Source organism: Hippopotamus amphibius, chromosome 11 (genome assembly GCF_030028045.1).
Source record: "Hippopotamus amphibius kiboko isolate mHipAmp2 chromosome 11, mHipAmp2.hap2, whole genome shotgun sequence".
Lineage (NCBI taxonomy): Eukaryota > Metazoa > Chordata > Mammalia > Artiodactyla > Hippopotamidae > Hippopotamus > Hippopotamus amphibius.
Window position 1 is genome coordinate 20810094 of NC_080196.1, and position 12817 is coordinate 20822910.

At 45.2% G+C, this 12817-nt stretch overlaps 5 non-coding genes across 5 annotated transcripts; all 5 read right to left on the bottom strand.

The window, feature by feature from the left end:
• Nucleotides 1–1586: 1586 nt before the first annotated feature.
• Nucleotides 1587–1659, bottom strand: TRNAM-CAU (transfer RNA methionine (anticodon CAU)). Its single transcript has one exon. It is a non-coding gene; the product is annotated as a tRNA-Met (tRNA).
• Nucleotides 1660–3135: 1476 nt separating this feature from the next.
• TRNAA-AGC (transfer RNA alanine (anticodon AGC)) lies at nucleotides 3136–3208 on the bottom strand. The gene has a single exon. It is a non-coding gene; the product is annotated as a tRNA-Ala (tRNA).
• A 413-nt stretch (nucleotides 3209–3621) lies between these two features.
• Nucleotides 3622–3694, bottom strand: TRNAV-AAC (transfer RNA valine (anticodon AAC)). The gene has a single exon. It is a non-coding gene; the product is annotated as a tRNA-Val (tRNA).
• A 3843-nt stretch (nucleotides 3695–7537) lies between these two features.
• Nucleotides 7538–7610, bottom strand: TRNAM-CAU (transfer RNA methionine (anticodon CAU)). Its single transcript has one exon. It is a non-coding gene; the product is annotated as a tRNA-Met (tRNA).
• A 1477-nt stretch (nucleotides 7611–9087) lies between these two features.
• Nucleotides 9088–9160, bottom strand: TRNAA-AGC (transfer RNA alanine (anticodon AGC)). Its single transcript has one exon. It is a non-coding gene; the product is annotated as a tRNA-Ala (tRNA).
• Between the last annotated feature and the right edge of the window lie 3657 nt (nucleotides 9161–12817).

A 12817-nucleotide genomic window follows, 5' to 3' on the forward strand; every position in this document is an offset into this window, starting at 1 on the left:
AAGCTGCCTGTGCAAAGAGGAAAAAGTATCTCTTGGGTTGCTTGTGTGGAAATTAAATACCATCTGGTGGTTTCATCCTTCGGAGATACTTCTAAAGGTGCTGGTTTGGACTGTCATTACAGGTACTGTGATGTTTGGCTTGGGACAGATGAGTAAGGACCCTCCTTAAGGAAGAACTACCCAAAGATCCTACTCTTGTTCTTCTTTCATGAGTGTTCCCAAGAATTTCCCTGGTTCCACAAGCAAGCTTTTTTTTTTTTTTGAATGTCTATGTCTTTCTGATTCTCTCGCAGACCCAGGCTACTCAGACCTCAGGCCCACAAATTGTGTTGTATGCCTGTCTCTCTAGGTGTCCCTCAACAGCCTTCTTTCTTTCCTCAGGCCAACTGCCCCATAAAATTCAATTACACACGAGTGGAAAGGCCTTCTTTGCACCAGCATCTCTCTGTTCAGAAAACAGGGGTGGGAGGTCCACCCTCCCACTAGCCAAAAACCGTGAGTATTGAGATGGAAAGGCCAACACAGTCTAGTACCTCGTGCTCACTCCTCCACAGCTTTTTTCAGCTTTTCCTTCCTTGTGTATAGACCGAGGGCAGGGAGCATTGCTTGAAGACTGAACCTGAGCTGCGTTAGAAAACCTTCGGGCACAAGGATGTCAGCAAGTGGCAAAGGAGAGACTAGAAGGCATCTTCAAAGCGATAACTTTCCGGACTCTCCTGCAGAAAGGTGGCCTTGCCGCCTCCACCCTCCCGACCCCCTTCACTGCCCAGTGAGTGCCCCTCAGCACACATCTCCTTCCCTGCTCGTGATGCACTTTTCTCACTTGCCTCTTGTCTGTTTCTCCCACTCCTACCGACTGGGGTGTGGCTCCATGCCGAAGGGAATTTGGGGGTTTTATTCACTCTTGAATGAATAAAGAGGAGTCCAGTAACAGGAGTGTTTTGCTGAAAGCCCTCCTTTTGGTTTCAAGGGTCGAAGCATTCACTGGCAAAATAACCCCTCTGAACTTCACTGAACAAGACTTGAGAGAGTCCATGGAATTCACAAAGATTACAGAATACTAAGGAAGACGAGTAAAGACCGAGGTTGCTATACCCCTGAATTGGGGAAGCACCTCCATCCAGATGCACGCAGCGCTGGAAAGTCCCGAGGGACAGCCATCTGGAGCCCCAGGTAGGAAGGGTCCCGGGCATTGCGTGGACTCCGCGGGTGAGACTTGAGATAGGAGTTCTGGGGGCTTCTGCTTATAATTCCAGCCCGCAAACTGCTCTCATCAGTTTGCATGCAAAAATGCAGCTCTGGATGGACGTTACCACTGCTGTTGGTTTCCCCATGTGAGGCACAAGTTTTTCTAGACCCCTGGGGGACTGGCCAGGGCCCCAGGGCTCAGGAAATTCCCTTTCTTCGCCTAAGCACCGTGTGCCTTGCTGGCAGCAATTGTTAGGTGTGGAAGAAGCACACAGTGCAGGCAAGGACACAGGTCCGTCCCAGGCCTGTTTGTGTCTCTGAAGCCTGAAGAAGGCTATCTTAGCAACGACCCCAACACAGGAGGTATGTGTTGCTGATACTAAAACATACAGAACACCTGCCCTCTCTGAGGCTCGAACTCAGGACCTTCAGATTATGAGACTGACGCGCTGCCCACTGCGCTAAGAGGGCCAGTGCCTGGCACATCTGGCACGGAAAGTAAAATATGAAACATTATTTTCCAGGCTTGTCCATTGGTTTCCAGCTATTGAAGAATATAATCAATGCTACCTGTAAATCATTCCATTTAAACCAAGGCTGCACCTGAAGAGGTCCACATCCAGGAATGCTGGAGTCCACCCCTGTCCAGTAGACCCCCAGCAAGTGGATGGACACTCTGGCCTGCAGTACCCCAGAGTTGTACTGGTCTTTTGCTGCTGTTTTTCCTTTTTGTGTTTCAGTAATCTGCCTCTTCCCACCTTCAGAGATCTCAGTCCGTCTTCTACTTCCCTTGGCACGTTACGTGCAAAAGAAACTTAGGAGGTGTCCAGTTAATGTTACTTCTCTGACTGACTGAGTCCTCACATTTGTCTACAGTCCACACTTCTCTGTTTCACTCTACATCTCCACTCGGCTCGACCTGACTGAAGACATCCTCCTTACCAAAAACACAAACTGAACTGAGTAGAAAACCTCCTTGTGTGTTGCAGCCTTATGATGAAACTAGGAGATTTACGGAGGTGATTTCATATATTCCAGTTCCATTTCGGCAACAAACGTATGTGTCATGATTTGCATTTTTCAGATAGTGGAGGCTCAGAGAAGTAAAATAATGTTTCTAAGGTCCCAGAGCTGCTAAGCAGCAAAGCAGGAATTGAGCAACAGATTTGTAGGTTCCAAATGGTGATCCTTTTTTCTGCTCTAGCTCATGATCTCACTGTCTGTCCTTCTTCACAGGAGCTCATTCATCCACACTCTCTCTAATTCCCAGCCACCTCTGTGCTGGCCTTTTGGGCTTAGACTTCCAAGTCACCTTAGGTGCATTCTCTTCCTTCAAAACCCACACCCACTGTCTTGTCAAATACTGAAGGGGATTGTTGAATCTGTCCCTTCCTTTCCATTCATGTGAGTACATACTCACTGGGGAGCTGTTCTGGGCCGGGGCAGTAGGCTCAGGTGATTCAGGAGGAATCGGACCACCCAGAACTCTGGAGCTGGAGGCATAAGTGTGGACAAGGAATGATGGTCTTCTGGTTTCACTGCTTTCAGTCTCCTTGGCATTTACAGCTAAATAAAGCTTTTTTACAACATCTGTTTTCATAATGTCCCTCTGCTTCACTCTGACTGTTCTTGATTTCTTAAATTTGCATATGATCTTGCTTTTGTCTCAATTCTTTGGTAGAAGCTCAGTGTGATTGTGCTTTATAAGGTCAATTTGATCCACCGGTGCATGGGGTTGTGTATTTTTTCAATGTGATGGTCGATTTTTTTTATCTGCTAAATGTCTCATTAATGAGAGATGTACATTCCAAAGGCCAGGAAAGCCAGGGCTTCCTGTTTTGTCCTTGCCCAGAGAGGGATCCAAAGTGTCTAATTCTCTCCTTTGTTTCTCCAGGTTGGAGGATTTGCCGTTATCAGCCAGAGATGCTCCGCTGGAAGGGTAAAAGCTGGAGGATGTGGGCATCGATCCCACTACCTCTCACATGCTAAGCGAGCGCTCTACCACTTGAGCTAATCCCCCACCCTGAACGCGTCCTTTCCCCAGGTTTTCAGCAGACCATCTTCATTATTCACTTGAACCTCAGACTCTCCTAAATGCCCACCTTCTCCAAGATGCCCAGAACCAAGAGCATGGCTGGTACCTACTCCCCTTCTAAGGAAAAGGGGGTGGGGGGAGTAGCCATGGGAAAAGCTTGGCGCCTCAAAATTTCATGTTCCAGATTTTCCGAGATGGAAGGGAAAGAAAACATCCCAGTTGGGAGGACTCACCCAGAAGAGCTGGCTAATGCAGCAGGACAGTCTTTGGACGATTCTCTGTTTCTTAGGAGCGAAAGGAAAAGGACAAACCAACAGGAGGGGGATGATCACTGGTTCCTTTCAGGGGAGGCGGTGACCTGATTTTCCCCACATGATGGAAGGCAAAAGAGCACCAGTTGTTTCCGCTCGGTATCGAGCCGAGGACCTCTCGCGTGTTAGGCGAGCGTGATGACCACTACACTACGGAAACTCACAGCTTGTCCAACCTTAAGGTATTTTTCCGTTGTTACTGAGGCAGGTCCTGAGGACTGACATATCCACAGCATAGGATAGAACAATGAAACATAAATAATATTGCAGACAAGAGCCATCGGAAACAAGACACGAGAGCATATCACAGTGAAGGAAAAAAATATGCACATTGAGGGCTGAAGATGAAGAATGAGCAGGGTGGAAGGAACAGGCATGGAGGTAGAAATTCCTGTGTTCAGATATACACCCATTCAGTGGCAGTGATTGTGTGTGTGTGTGTGTGTGTGTAAAATAGATACGGAGAGAAAGAGTGAGTGTAAAGCCTGCACGCATGAAGGTACATTGGGGAGAAAACTGTGGCGGTTTAAGATCCTTTGATAAAAATTCAGGCACAAGGCTTATGTAATCAAGGTTACATTTTGCAAAAAGTTTCGGAAACCAGAATGAAAGAGAATGAAAAAGAAAGTATAAGCTATGAAGAGACTGAGGTTTCTTCTTTTAGCTCCTGAGATTAGCAGTAGCATGAGTCTTGCGGCCTCTCCAGCCCAGCACCCTGTGGGGCACAGAACCCGTCCCCCATAAAGGTAGAATGGAGAAAGGCAGAGAGGCATGGGGTAGCTGCAAGGCTACATCAAGCAACTTGCACAAATTAGTACAATTGTAGTACAATTTCTAGCACGTGGTTCTGAAAGAGGATTTATTTCATTCCTTTTTAATCTTTCGTCGCCTGTATTCCAAGTCCCCACTCCCTACAAGAAACCCACGGAGAAATAGTTGGGATCCTACAAGGTATAATCACATATGTCACCATTTTGTCACTGGTCCCGTGAAGAATAAACTGTTTTCAAGATACTCGATTATCCGGAAAAGGCTGCTACACTGTCTGCATTGTCATCATTCCCAACATGACCAAGGTCTACTCTTCCTCCCTCCAGCTTCTAAGCGGCGTTGATGTCAAAGCTTTGTCCTCTACCTGCTATTAGAATCCCCGCAAGCCTCCAAATCCTCCAGTTCTCTTCATGCCAACACCTAGAAGAAGAGATGAGGGAACATCTTTGGGCTTCACTGTTGAAGAGAGAAAGAAAGTGGAAGTTAAGAACCCACGTAGAAGAAAATGGTTAGAAGAAATACAGGCAAAAGGAAACGGGCTTTAAATTGGATTCTCGTTTTCACCCAACTTCAAAGTGTTAGGAGTCGTGGCTGTTTTATAACAGAAGTCCTAAACATCTGTGGTCCCTTACATCTTTTCACAAATTAGAACGTCGAAGAGTCTGTCTGGGAGAAACTAAAATTTTACACTGTCAATAAACTGCCATTCAGCAACAAAACTCAAAACAACAAGTAAGGCACAAAGAAAGAGCAAAATGAATGGACAGATGCAGAGACTAACATTTTGGAAGTTAACAAAATCGTTTTTAAAGCTAGTAATTGTATTTGGTCTGCCTATTAGCTCCATGTACCTATCACTTCCATTTCAAGCAGAAGCCCTATGTATGCCTTAACTCCAGGCACTGAGGACACAGTGAGGGCAAAGCAGTGGTTTGAGCCTAAAGATCCTTAAATTCTAGAGCAGAGACAGGAAATTGACAAAGAGCAACTTCATCGGACACTTCCTCAAACATGAACACGGGCGCAGGGGATCAGTTGCCCTGCAGCACGTGAGATTTTAGTTCCTGGACTAGAGGGATGGAACTGTTGTCCCCCGCATTCCAAGGTGGGTTCTTAAGCACTGGGCCACCAAGGAGACCCTGTAAAGTAATCCTTAATTCAGGGACTGAGGGCCTAGAAGCACCTTACTAGGTTCGATTCAAAAGGAGGAAATATCTTAGTCAGGAGCTGAGAGGTGAAGAAAGGCCCTCTGTGGGCAACTGGGAAACTAGCCCAGACAGCCGGGTCTCCCAATTCCCACAAGAGGGTCAAAATGGAACACAGCTTCTATCTTATTTCAAGACTGTGTGCCACTGACCCAACCAAATGGTGGGTTTGCTGAAGACCCACCCATTCACAGAGTCTCTAAGAACGTCACCCATAAACTTCTTTGTGTCTGAATAAGCTTAAGTTCAAGATGAGGGAGAGGGAAGTCTTTCAGGGAAAAACAAAGTGCAAGAGCTGTACACGGATCAGCAGGACACAATCACGATGCCCTCGTCTCAAGGTTTTTGGCCCTCATCAGGATCTGATCACTCACGTCGATAAAGGTTTCCTGCATTCCCTGCTGGGATTCCCCCCTCCCCCCCCCCCCTTAAACCATATTTAAGCTGCCTGTGCAAAGAGGAAAAAGTATCTCTTGGGTTGCTTGTGTGGAAATTAAATACCATCTGGTGGTTTCATCCTTCGGAGATACTTCTAAAGGTGCTGGTTTGGACTGTCATTACAGGTACTGTGATGTTTGGCTTGGGACAGATGAGTAAGGACCCTCCTTAAGGAAGAACTACCCAAAGATCCTACTCTTGTTCTTCTTTCATGAGTGTTCCCAAGAATTTCCCTGGTTCCACAAGCAAGCTTTTTTTTTTTTTTGAATGTCTATGTCTTTCTGATTCTCTCGCAGACCCAGGCTACTCAGACCTCAGGCCCACAAATTGTGTTGTATGCCTGTCTCTCTAGGTGTCCCTCAACAGCCTTCTTTCTTTCCTCAGGCCAACTGCCCCATAAAATTCAATTACACACGAGTGGAAAGGCCTTCTTTGCACCAGCATCTCTCTGTTCAGAAAACAGGGGTGGGAGGTCCACCCTCCCACTAGCCAAAAACCGTGAGTATTGAGATGGAAAGGCCAACACAGTCTAGTACCTCGTGCTCACTCCTCCACAGCTTTTTTCAGCTTTTCCTTCCTTGTGTATAGACCGAGGGCAGGGAGCATTGCTTGAAGACTGAACCTGAGCTGCGTTAGAAAACCTTCGGGCACAAGGATGTCAGCAAGTGGCAAAGGAGAGACTAGAAGGCATCTTCAAAGCGATAACTTTCCGGACTCTCCTGCAGAAAGGTGGCCTTGCCGCCTCCACCCTCCCGACCCCCTTCACTGCCCAGTGAGTGCCCCTCAGCACACATCTCCTTCCCTGCTCGTGATGCACTTTTCTCACTTGCCTCTTGTCTGTTTCTCCCGCTCCTACCGACTGGGGTGTGGCTCCATGCCGAAGGGAATTTGGGGGTTTTATTCACTCTTGAATGAATAAAGAGGAGTCCAGTAACAGGAGTGTTTTGCTGAAAGCCCTCCTTTTGGTTTCAAGGGTCGAAGCATTCACTGGCAAAATAACCCCTCTGAACTTAACTGAACAAGACTTGAGAGAGTCCACGGAATTCACAAAGATTACAGAATACTAAGGAAGACGAGTAAAGACCGAGGTTGCTATACCACTGAATTGGGGAAGCACCTCCATTCAGATGCACGCAGCGCTGGAAAGTCCCGAGGGACAGCAATCTGGAGCCCCAGGTAGGAAGGGTCCCGGGCATTGCGTGGACTCCGCGGGTGAGACTTGAGATAGGAGTTCTGGGGGCTTCTGCGTATAATTCCAGCCCGCAAACTGCTCTCATCAGTTTGCATGCAAAAATGCAGCTCTGGATGGACGTTACCATTGCTGTTGGTTTCCCCATGTGAGGCACAAGTTTTTCTAGACCCCCGGGGGACTGGCCAGGGCCCCAGGGCTCAGGAAATACCCTTTCTTCGCCTAAGCACCGTGTGCCTTGCTGGCAGCCATTGTTAGGTGAGGAAGAAGCAGACAGTGCAGGCAAGGACACAGGTCCGTCCCAGGCCTGTTTGTGTCTCTGAAGCCTGAAGAAGGCTATCTTAGCAACGACCCCAACACAGGAGGTATGTGTCGCTGATACTAAAACATACAGAACACCTGCCCTCTCTGAGGCTCGAACTCAGGACCTTCAGATTATGAGACTGACGCGCTGCCCACTGCACTAAGTGGGCAAGTGCCTGGCACATCTGGCACTGAAAGTAAAAGATGAAACATTATTTTCCAGGCTTATCCATTGGTTTCCAGCTATTGAAGAATATAATCAATGCTACCTGTAAATCATTCCATTTAAACCAAGGCTGCACCTGAAGAGGTCCACATCCAGGAATGCTGGAGTCCACCCCTGTCCAGTAGACCCCCAGCAAGTGGATGGACACTCTGGCCTGCAGTACCCCAGAGTTGTACTGGTCTTTTGCTGCTGTTTTTCCTTTTTGTGTTTCAGTAATCTGCCTCTTCCCACCTTCAGAGATCTCAGTCTGTCTTATACTTCCCTTGGCACGTTACGTGCAAAAGAAACTTAGGAGGTGTCCAGTTAATATTACTTCTCTGACTGACTGAGTCCTCACATTTGTCTACAGTCCACACTTCTCTGTTTCACTCTACATCTCCACTCGGCTCGACCTGACTGAAGACATCCTCCTTACCAAAAACACAAACTGAACTGAGTAGAAAACCTCCTTGTGTGTTGCAGCCTTATGATGAAACTAAGAGATTTACGGAGGTGATTTCATATATTCCAGTTCAATTTCAGCAACAAACGTATGAGTCATGATTTGCATTTTTCAGGTAGTGGAGGCTCAGAGAAGTAAAATAATGTTTCTAAGGTCCCAGAGCTGCTAAGCAGCAAAGCAGGAATTGAGCAACAGATTTGTAGATTCCAAATTGTGATCCTTTTTTCTGCTCTAGCTCATGATCTCACTGTCTGTCCTTCTTCACAGGAGCTCATTCATCCACACTCTCTCTAATTCCCAGCCACCTCTGTGCTGGCCTTTTGGGCTTAGGCTTCCAAGTCACCTTCGGTTCATTCTCTTCCTTCAAAACCCACACCCACTGTCTTGTCAAATACTGAAGGGGATTGTTGAATCTGTCCCTTCCTTTCCATTCATGTGAGTACATACTCACTGGGGAGCTGTTCTGGGCCGGGGCAGTAGGCTCAGGTGATTCAGGAGGAATCGGACCACCCAGAACTCTGGAGCTGGAGGCATAAATGTGGACAAGGAATGATGGTCTTCTGGTTTCACTGCTTTCAGTCTCCTTGGCATTTACAGCTAAATAAAGCTTTTTTACAACATCTGTTTCCATAATGTCCCTCTGCTTCACTCTGACTGTTCTTGATTTCTTAAATTTGCATATGATCTTGCTTTTGTCTCAATTCTTTGGTAGAAGCTCAGTGTGATTGTGCTTTATAAGGTCCATTTGATCCACCGGTGCATGGGGTTGTGTATTTTTTCAATGTGATTGTTGATTTTTTTTATCTGCTAAATGTCTCATTAATGAGAGATGTACATTCCAAAGGCCAGGAAAGCCAGGGCTGTCCTGTTTTGTCCTTGCCCAGAGAGGGATCCAAAGTGTCTAATTCTCTCCTTTGTTTCTCCAGGTTGGAGGATTTGCCGTTATCAGCCAGAGATGCTCCGCTGGAAGGGTAAAAGCTGGAGGATGTGGGCATCGATCCCACTACCTCTCACATGCTAAGCGAGCGCTCTACCACTTGAGCTAATCCCCCACCCTGAACGCGTCCTTTCCCCAGGTTTTCAGCGGACCATCTTCATTATTCACTTGAACCTCAGACTCTCCTAAATGCCCACCTTCTCCAAGATGCCCAGAACCAAGAGCATGGCTGGTACCTACTCCCCTTCTAAGGAAAAGGGGGTGGGGGGAGTAGCCATGGGAAAAGCTTGGTGCCTCAAAATTTCATGTTCCAGATTTTCCGAGATGGAAGGGAAAGAAAACATCCCAGTTGGGAGGACTCACCCAGAAGAGCTGGCTAATGCAACAGGACAGTCTTTGGACGATTCTCTGTTTCTTAGGAGCGAAAGGAAAAGGACAAACCAACAGGAGGGGGATGATCACTGGTTCCTTTCAGGGGAGGCGGTGACCTGATTTTCCCCACATGATGGAAGGCAAAAGAGCACCAGTTGTTTCCGCTCGTTATAGAACTGAGGACCTCTCGCATGTTAGGCGAGCGTGATGACTACTACACTACAGAAACCTATATTTCACACTGTCTCTGAGATATTTATTGGATTCTTGCTAAGGCAAATCTTGAGAAGTTACATATTTACACTACATGCGAAAACAAAGATACATACTATTACATACTAGAACCATTGGAATTTAGAGGCGAGACATATCAGAGTGAAGGAAAAATATATGGTCCTTGAAGTGTGCAGATGAAGAGTGAACACAGGATGGAAGGAATAGGCATGGAGGTAGGGATTCCTGTGTTCAGAAATATACCGGTTTAGTTGGAGTGGTGTGTGTGCGTGTACTTGTGTGTAAAATAGACATGGAGGGAAGCAGTGATTGAAAAGCCTGGACACAAGAAGATACATTGGAGAGATGATGGTAGGGGTTTACGAACCCTTGAAAAAATTCCATGCAGATGGCTTACATAATCAAAGTAACATTTTATGAAAGGTTTTTAATTTTGAATGCCAAATAGGTAGGAAATGGGGAATCCAGAATTGAGACGAATGAAAAAGAAGTTATAAAATATTAAGGGATTGAGGTTTATTCATTTAGCTCCTGAGATTAGCAGCAGCATGAGTCTTTCTGCATCGGCAGCCCAGTACGCTGTCCAGCACAGAGTACCTTCTCCATAAACATAGACTGGATGAAGGCATAGATTGAGGAAAAGAAAGAAAAAGATTCTGGAGAGACTGTGCAGGAAGGATCTACAGTATTTGAGTATGTATAAGACACTGGATGTAGAGATTTGAGGGAAAAGAAAGAGTCAAGGTCACTTAGAAGACGAACTTGGGTGGCAGACTCAGAAGTGATTTTGAATTGATGTCTGATGAACGGAAAAATAAATCCAGTCATTTAAAAATATTTGTCCTATTAAAGTATGAAGGAAGAAGGGAACTGGTATGGAGAAAAACTGCTTATGAGACTATACCTTAAATTAAAAAAGAAGTTCACATCTTTTCACATGGGAAAAAAAAACAGCTTTTCGTATCTGGTTTTGCTCCTTAGAGCTATTTGATCTGAGAAAAAATGATTCAACTCCTCTGAAATTCAGTTTCATCTTTCAAATAGCCACAAAGCTAAATCAAATGACTTGCATAAAATTAATAAACTTTTAGAACAATTTCTAGAATATGGTACAAGATGTGAGGTCTCCAGAATCCACCCGACTTCCTCCTCTTATGTGCCATATTTCCAAAATCTTGCAACAATCACAGCTGTCTTTGTAGAGAAATACACATGGAAGAGCCCCAAATTTCCAACTGCGTCCACAACAATGCATTAACAAGAAATATTTGTTGCATGATGAAAAGAATAAATGATTTTGCCCTTCCCCATCCCTTAACTGTGGTTGGACGACCATGAGAACACAAATCTGAAAGAGAAAATTCCCCTGCTTCTTCCATCAGGTGGAGAGGAAGGCCAAAAATATGGTATAGTTTTTGTTTTCTGGTGTAATCTAAATTTCTTGTCCATTTCACTCAAACCACTAAGAGGTGCAACAAACCAGAAAGCTGATTTCATCCTCTTGAGCAAATATTGAATATTGGAACATTTATCAAATGCTTATTTGGCAGCATTTGCTGATTTTCTTTTGTGTTGATTTCTTTAAGCACAAATGACACATGCTTTATATTTTCTTTTTATCAACTTGGAGGTTTGCCAGGCCGGCTGTGAAAGAATCACTTAGGTCTGCCCTCTCTGAGGTTTGAATTCAGGACTTTCAGATTATGAGACAGACGCACTGCCTACTGTGCTAAGAGGGCAAGCATCCTACACTATTGACATTGAAAGTAAAACATGAAATAGTATTTTCCAATCACGTCTACTTTATCTGTTTCCCGCTTTTAAAGAACGTACTCAATGTTACTTGAAAATCACCCTGTTTAAACCAATGGTACAAGGGTAAGGTTCCACACCTGTGAAAGGTGGAGTCCAAGTCTTTCTGATATCCACCCTAGGATAGGACCATCTGGACTTGGGCACTAGGTCCAATTCTTTGTGTCTGTCTTTTGCTGATCTTGTGTTCAAATGACGTTGCGTTTCCTGCCCTCAGAGATCTCAGTCAGTCTTATACCTTTCATGAGCTCCTTTGTTGAAAGAAACGTAGGAGGTGCCCAGTTAATATTAGTTCACTGACTGACTGATGAATCAATATTCCTCAAATTTGTCTATAGCCCCTGCTCCTCTGTCTCACTCTACATCTCTGCTTGCATCTACGTGACTGGAGACATTCTTCCCTACAAAAACATAAACTGAACTTAATAAAAAGTCTCTCTCTCTTTTTTTTTCAGTCTTATGTGCCATCAATTACGCTAAGAGATTTATGGAGATTATTTCATGTAGTCTACTTGAATTTTGGAAACGAAACTATTTTTCATATTATTACCAAACCAAACTTGGGGTCACTGGTCCGTGTGGCAAAGCCAGTCTGCTGACACCAGGTTGTGGTGAAGGAAAGCACAGCATTTATTGCAAGGTGTCAAAGCAAGGAGAACTGGCTCAAAAGACTCAGATGGCCCAAAGGCTTTCAGGGAAGGTTTTTTTAAGACAGTGTGAGGGAGACAGTCACAGGGTGTATAATCAGCCAATGCACAAGACTCTGATTGATTGATGGTGAGGTAACAGGGTGGTATTTCCAGAAATTCGATTATCAATTTTCTGGCTCTAACCAGTCTGGGATCTACAAGCTACTGGTTAGCATGCAGTCAACTTTTTCCATCTGGTGGGGGTTTTAGTATCTGCAAAATAACTCAAGGATATGGCTCAGAATATTATCCATAGCCCCTGAGGAGGAACTAAAAGCTCTTGACTTTGTTTTATGGCTAAACTATTGATGTTATTATCTTGTCTTGTTTGACTGTTTTCCTTTGTTCTTTATTTTCTCACTTCTCTGATTAAATTTGCTCTTTGAACTGGGGGAAGGCCTAGGATGCTAAAGATTTTCTATAAACAAGAGGCAGGTGGGGGACACGGGGGTGGGGGGTGGTCTGTTCCCAGTAAGGCCCTGCAGGGTCCTGCTTAGTTTCAATAGTTTGCACTTTCCAGATATAATGGAAGCTCAGAGACTTTAAGTAATGTTCTTAAGTTTCTAGAGCTGCTAAATGGCAAAGCCTGAATTGAGAACCAGATTATTAGATTTCAAAACATGAGCTCTTTTTCTACTCCAGCTCATGAGCTCTCTGTCTGTTCT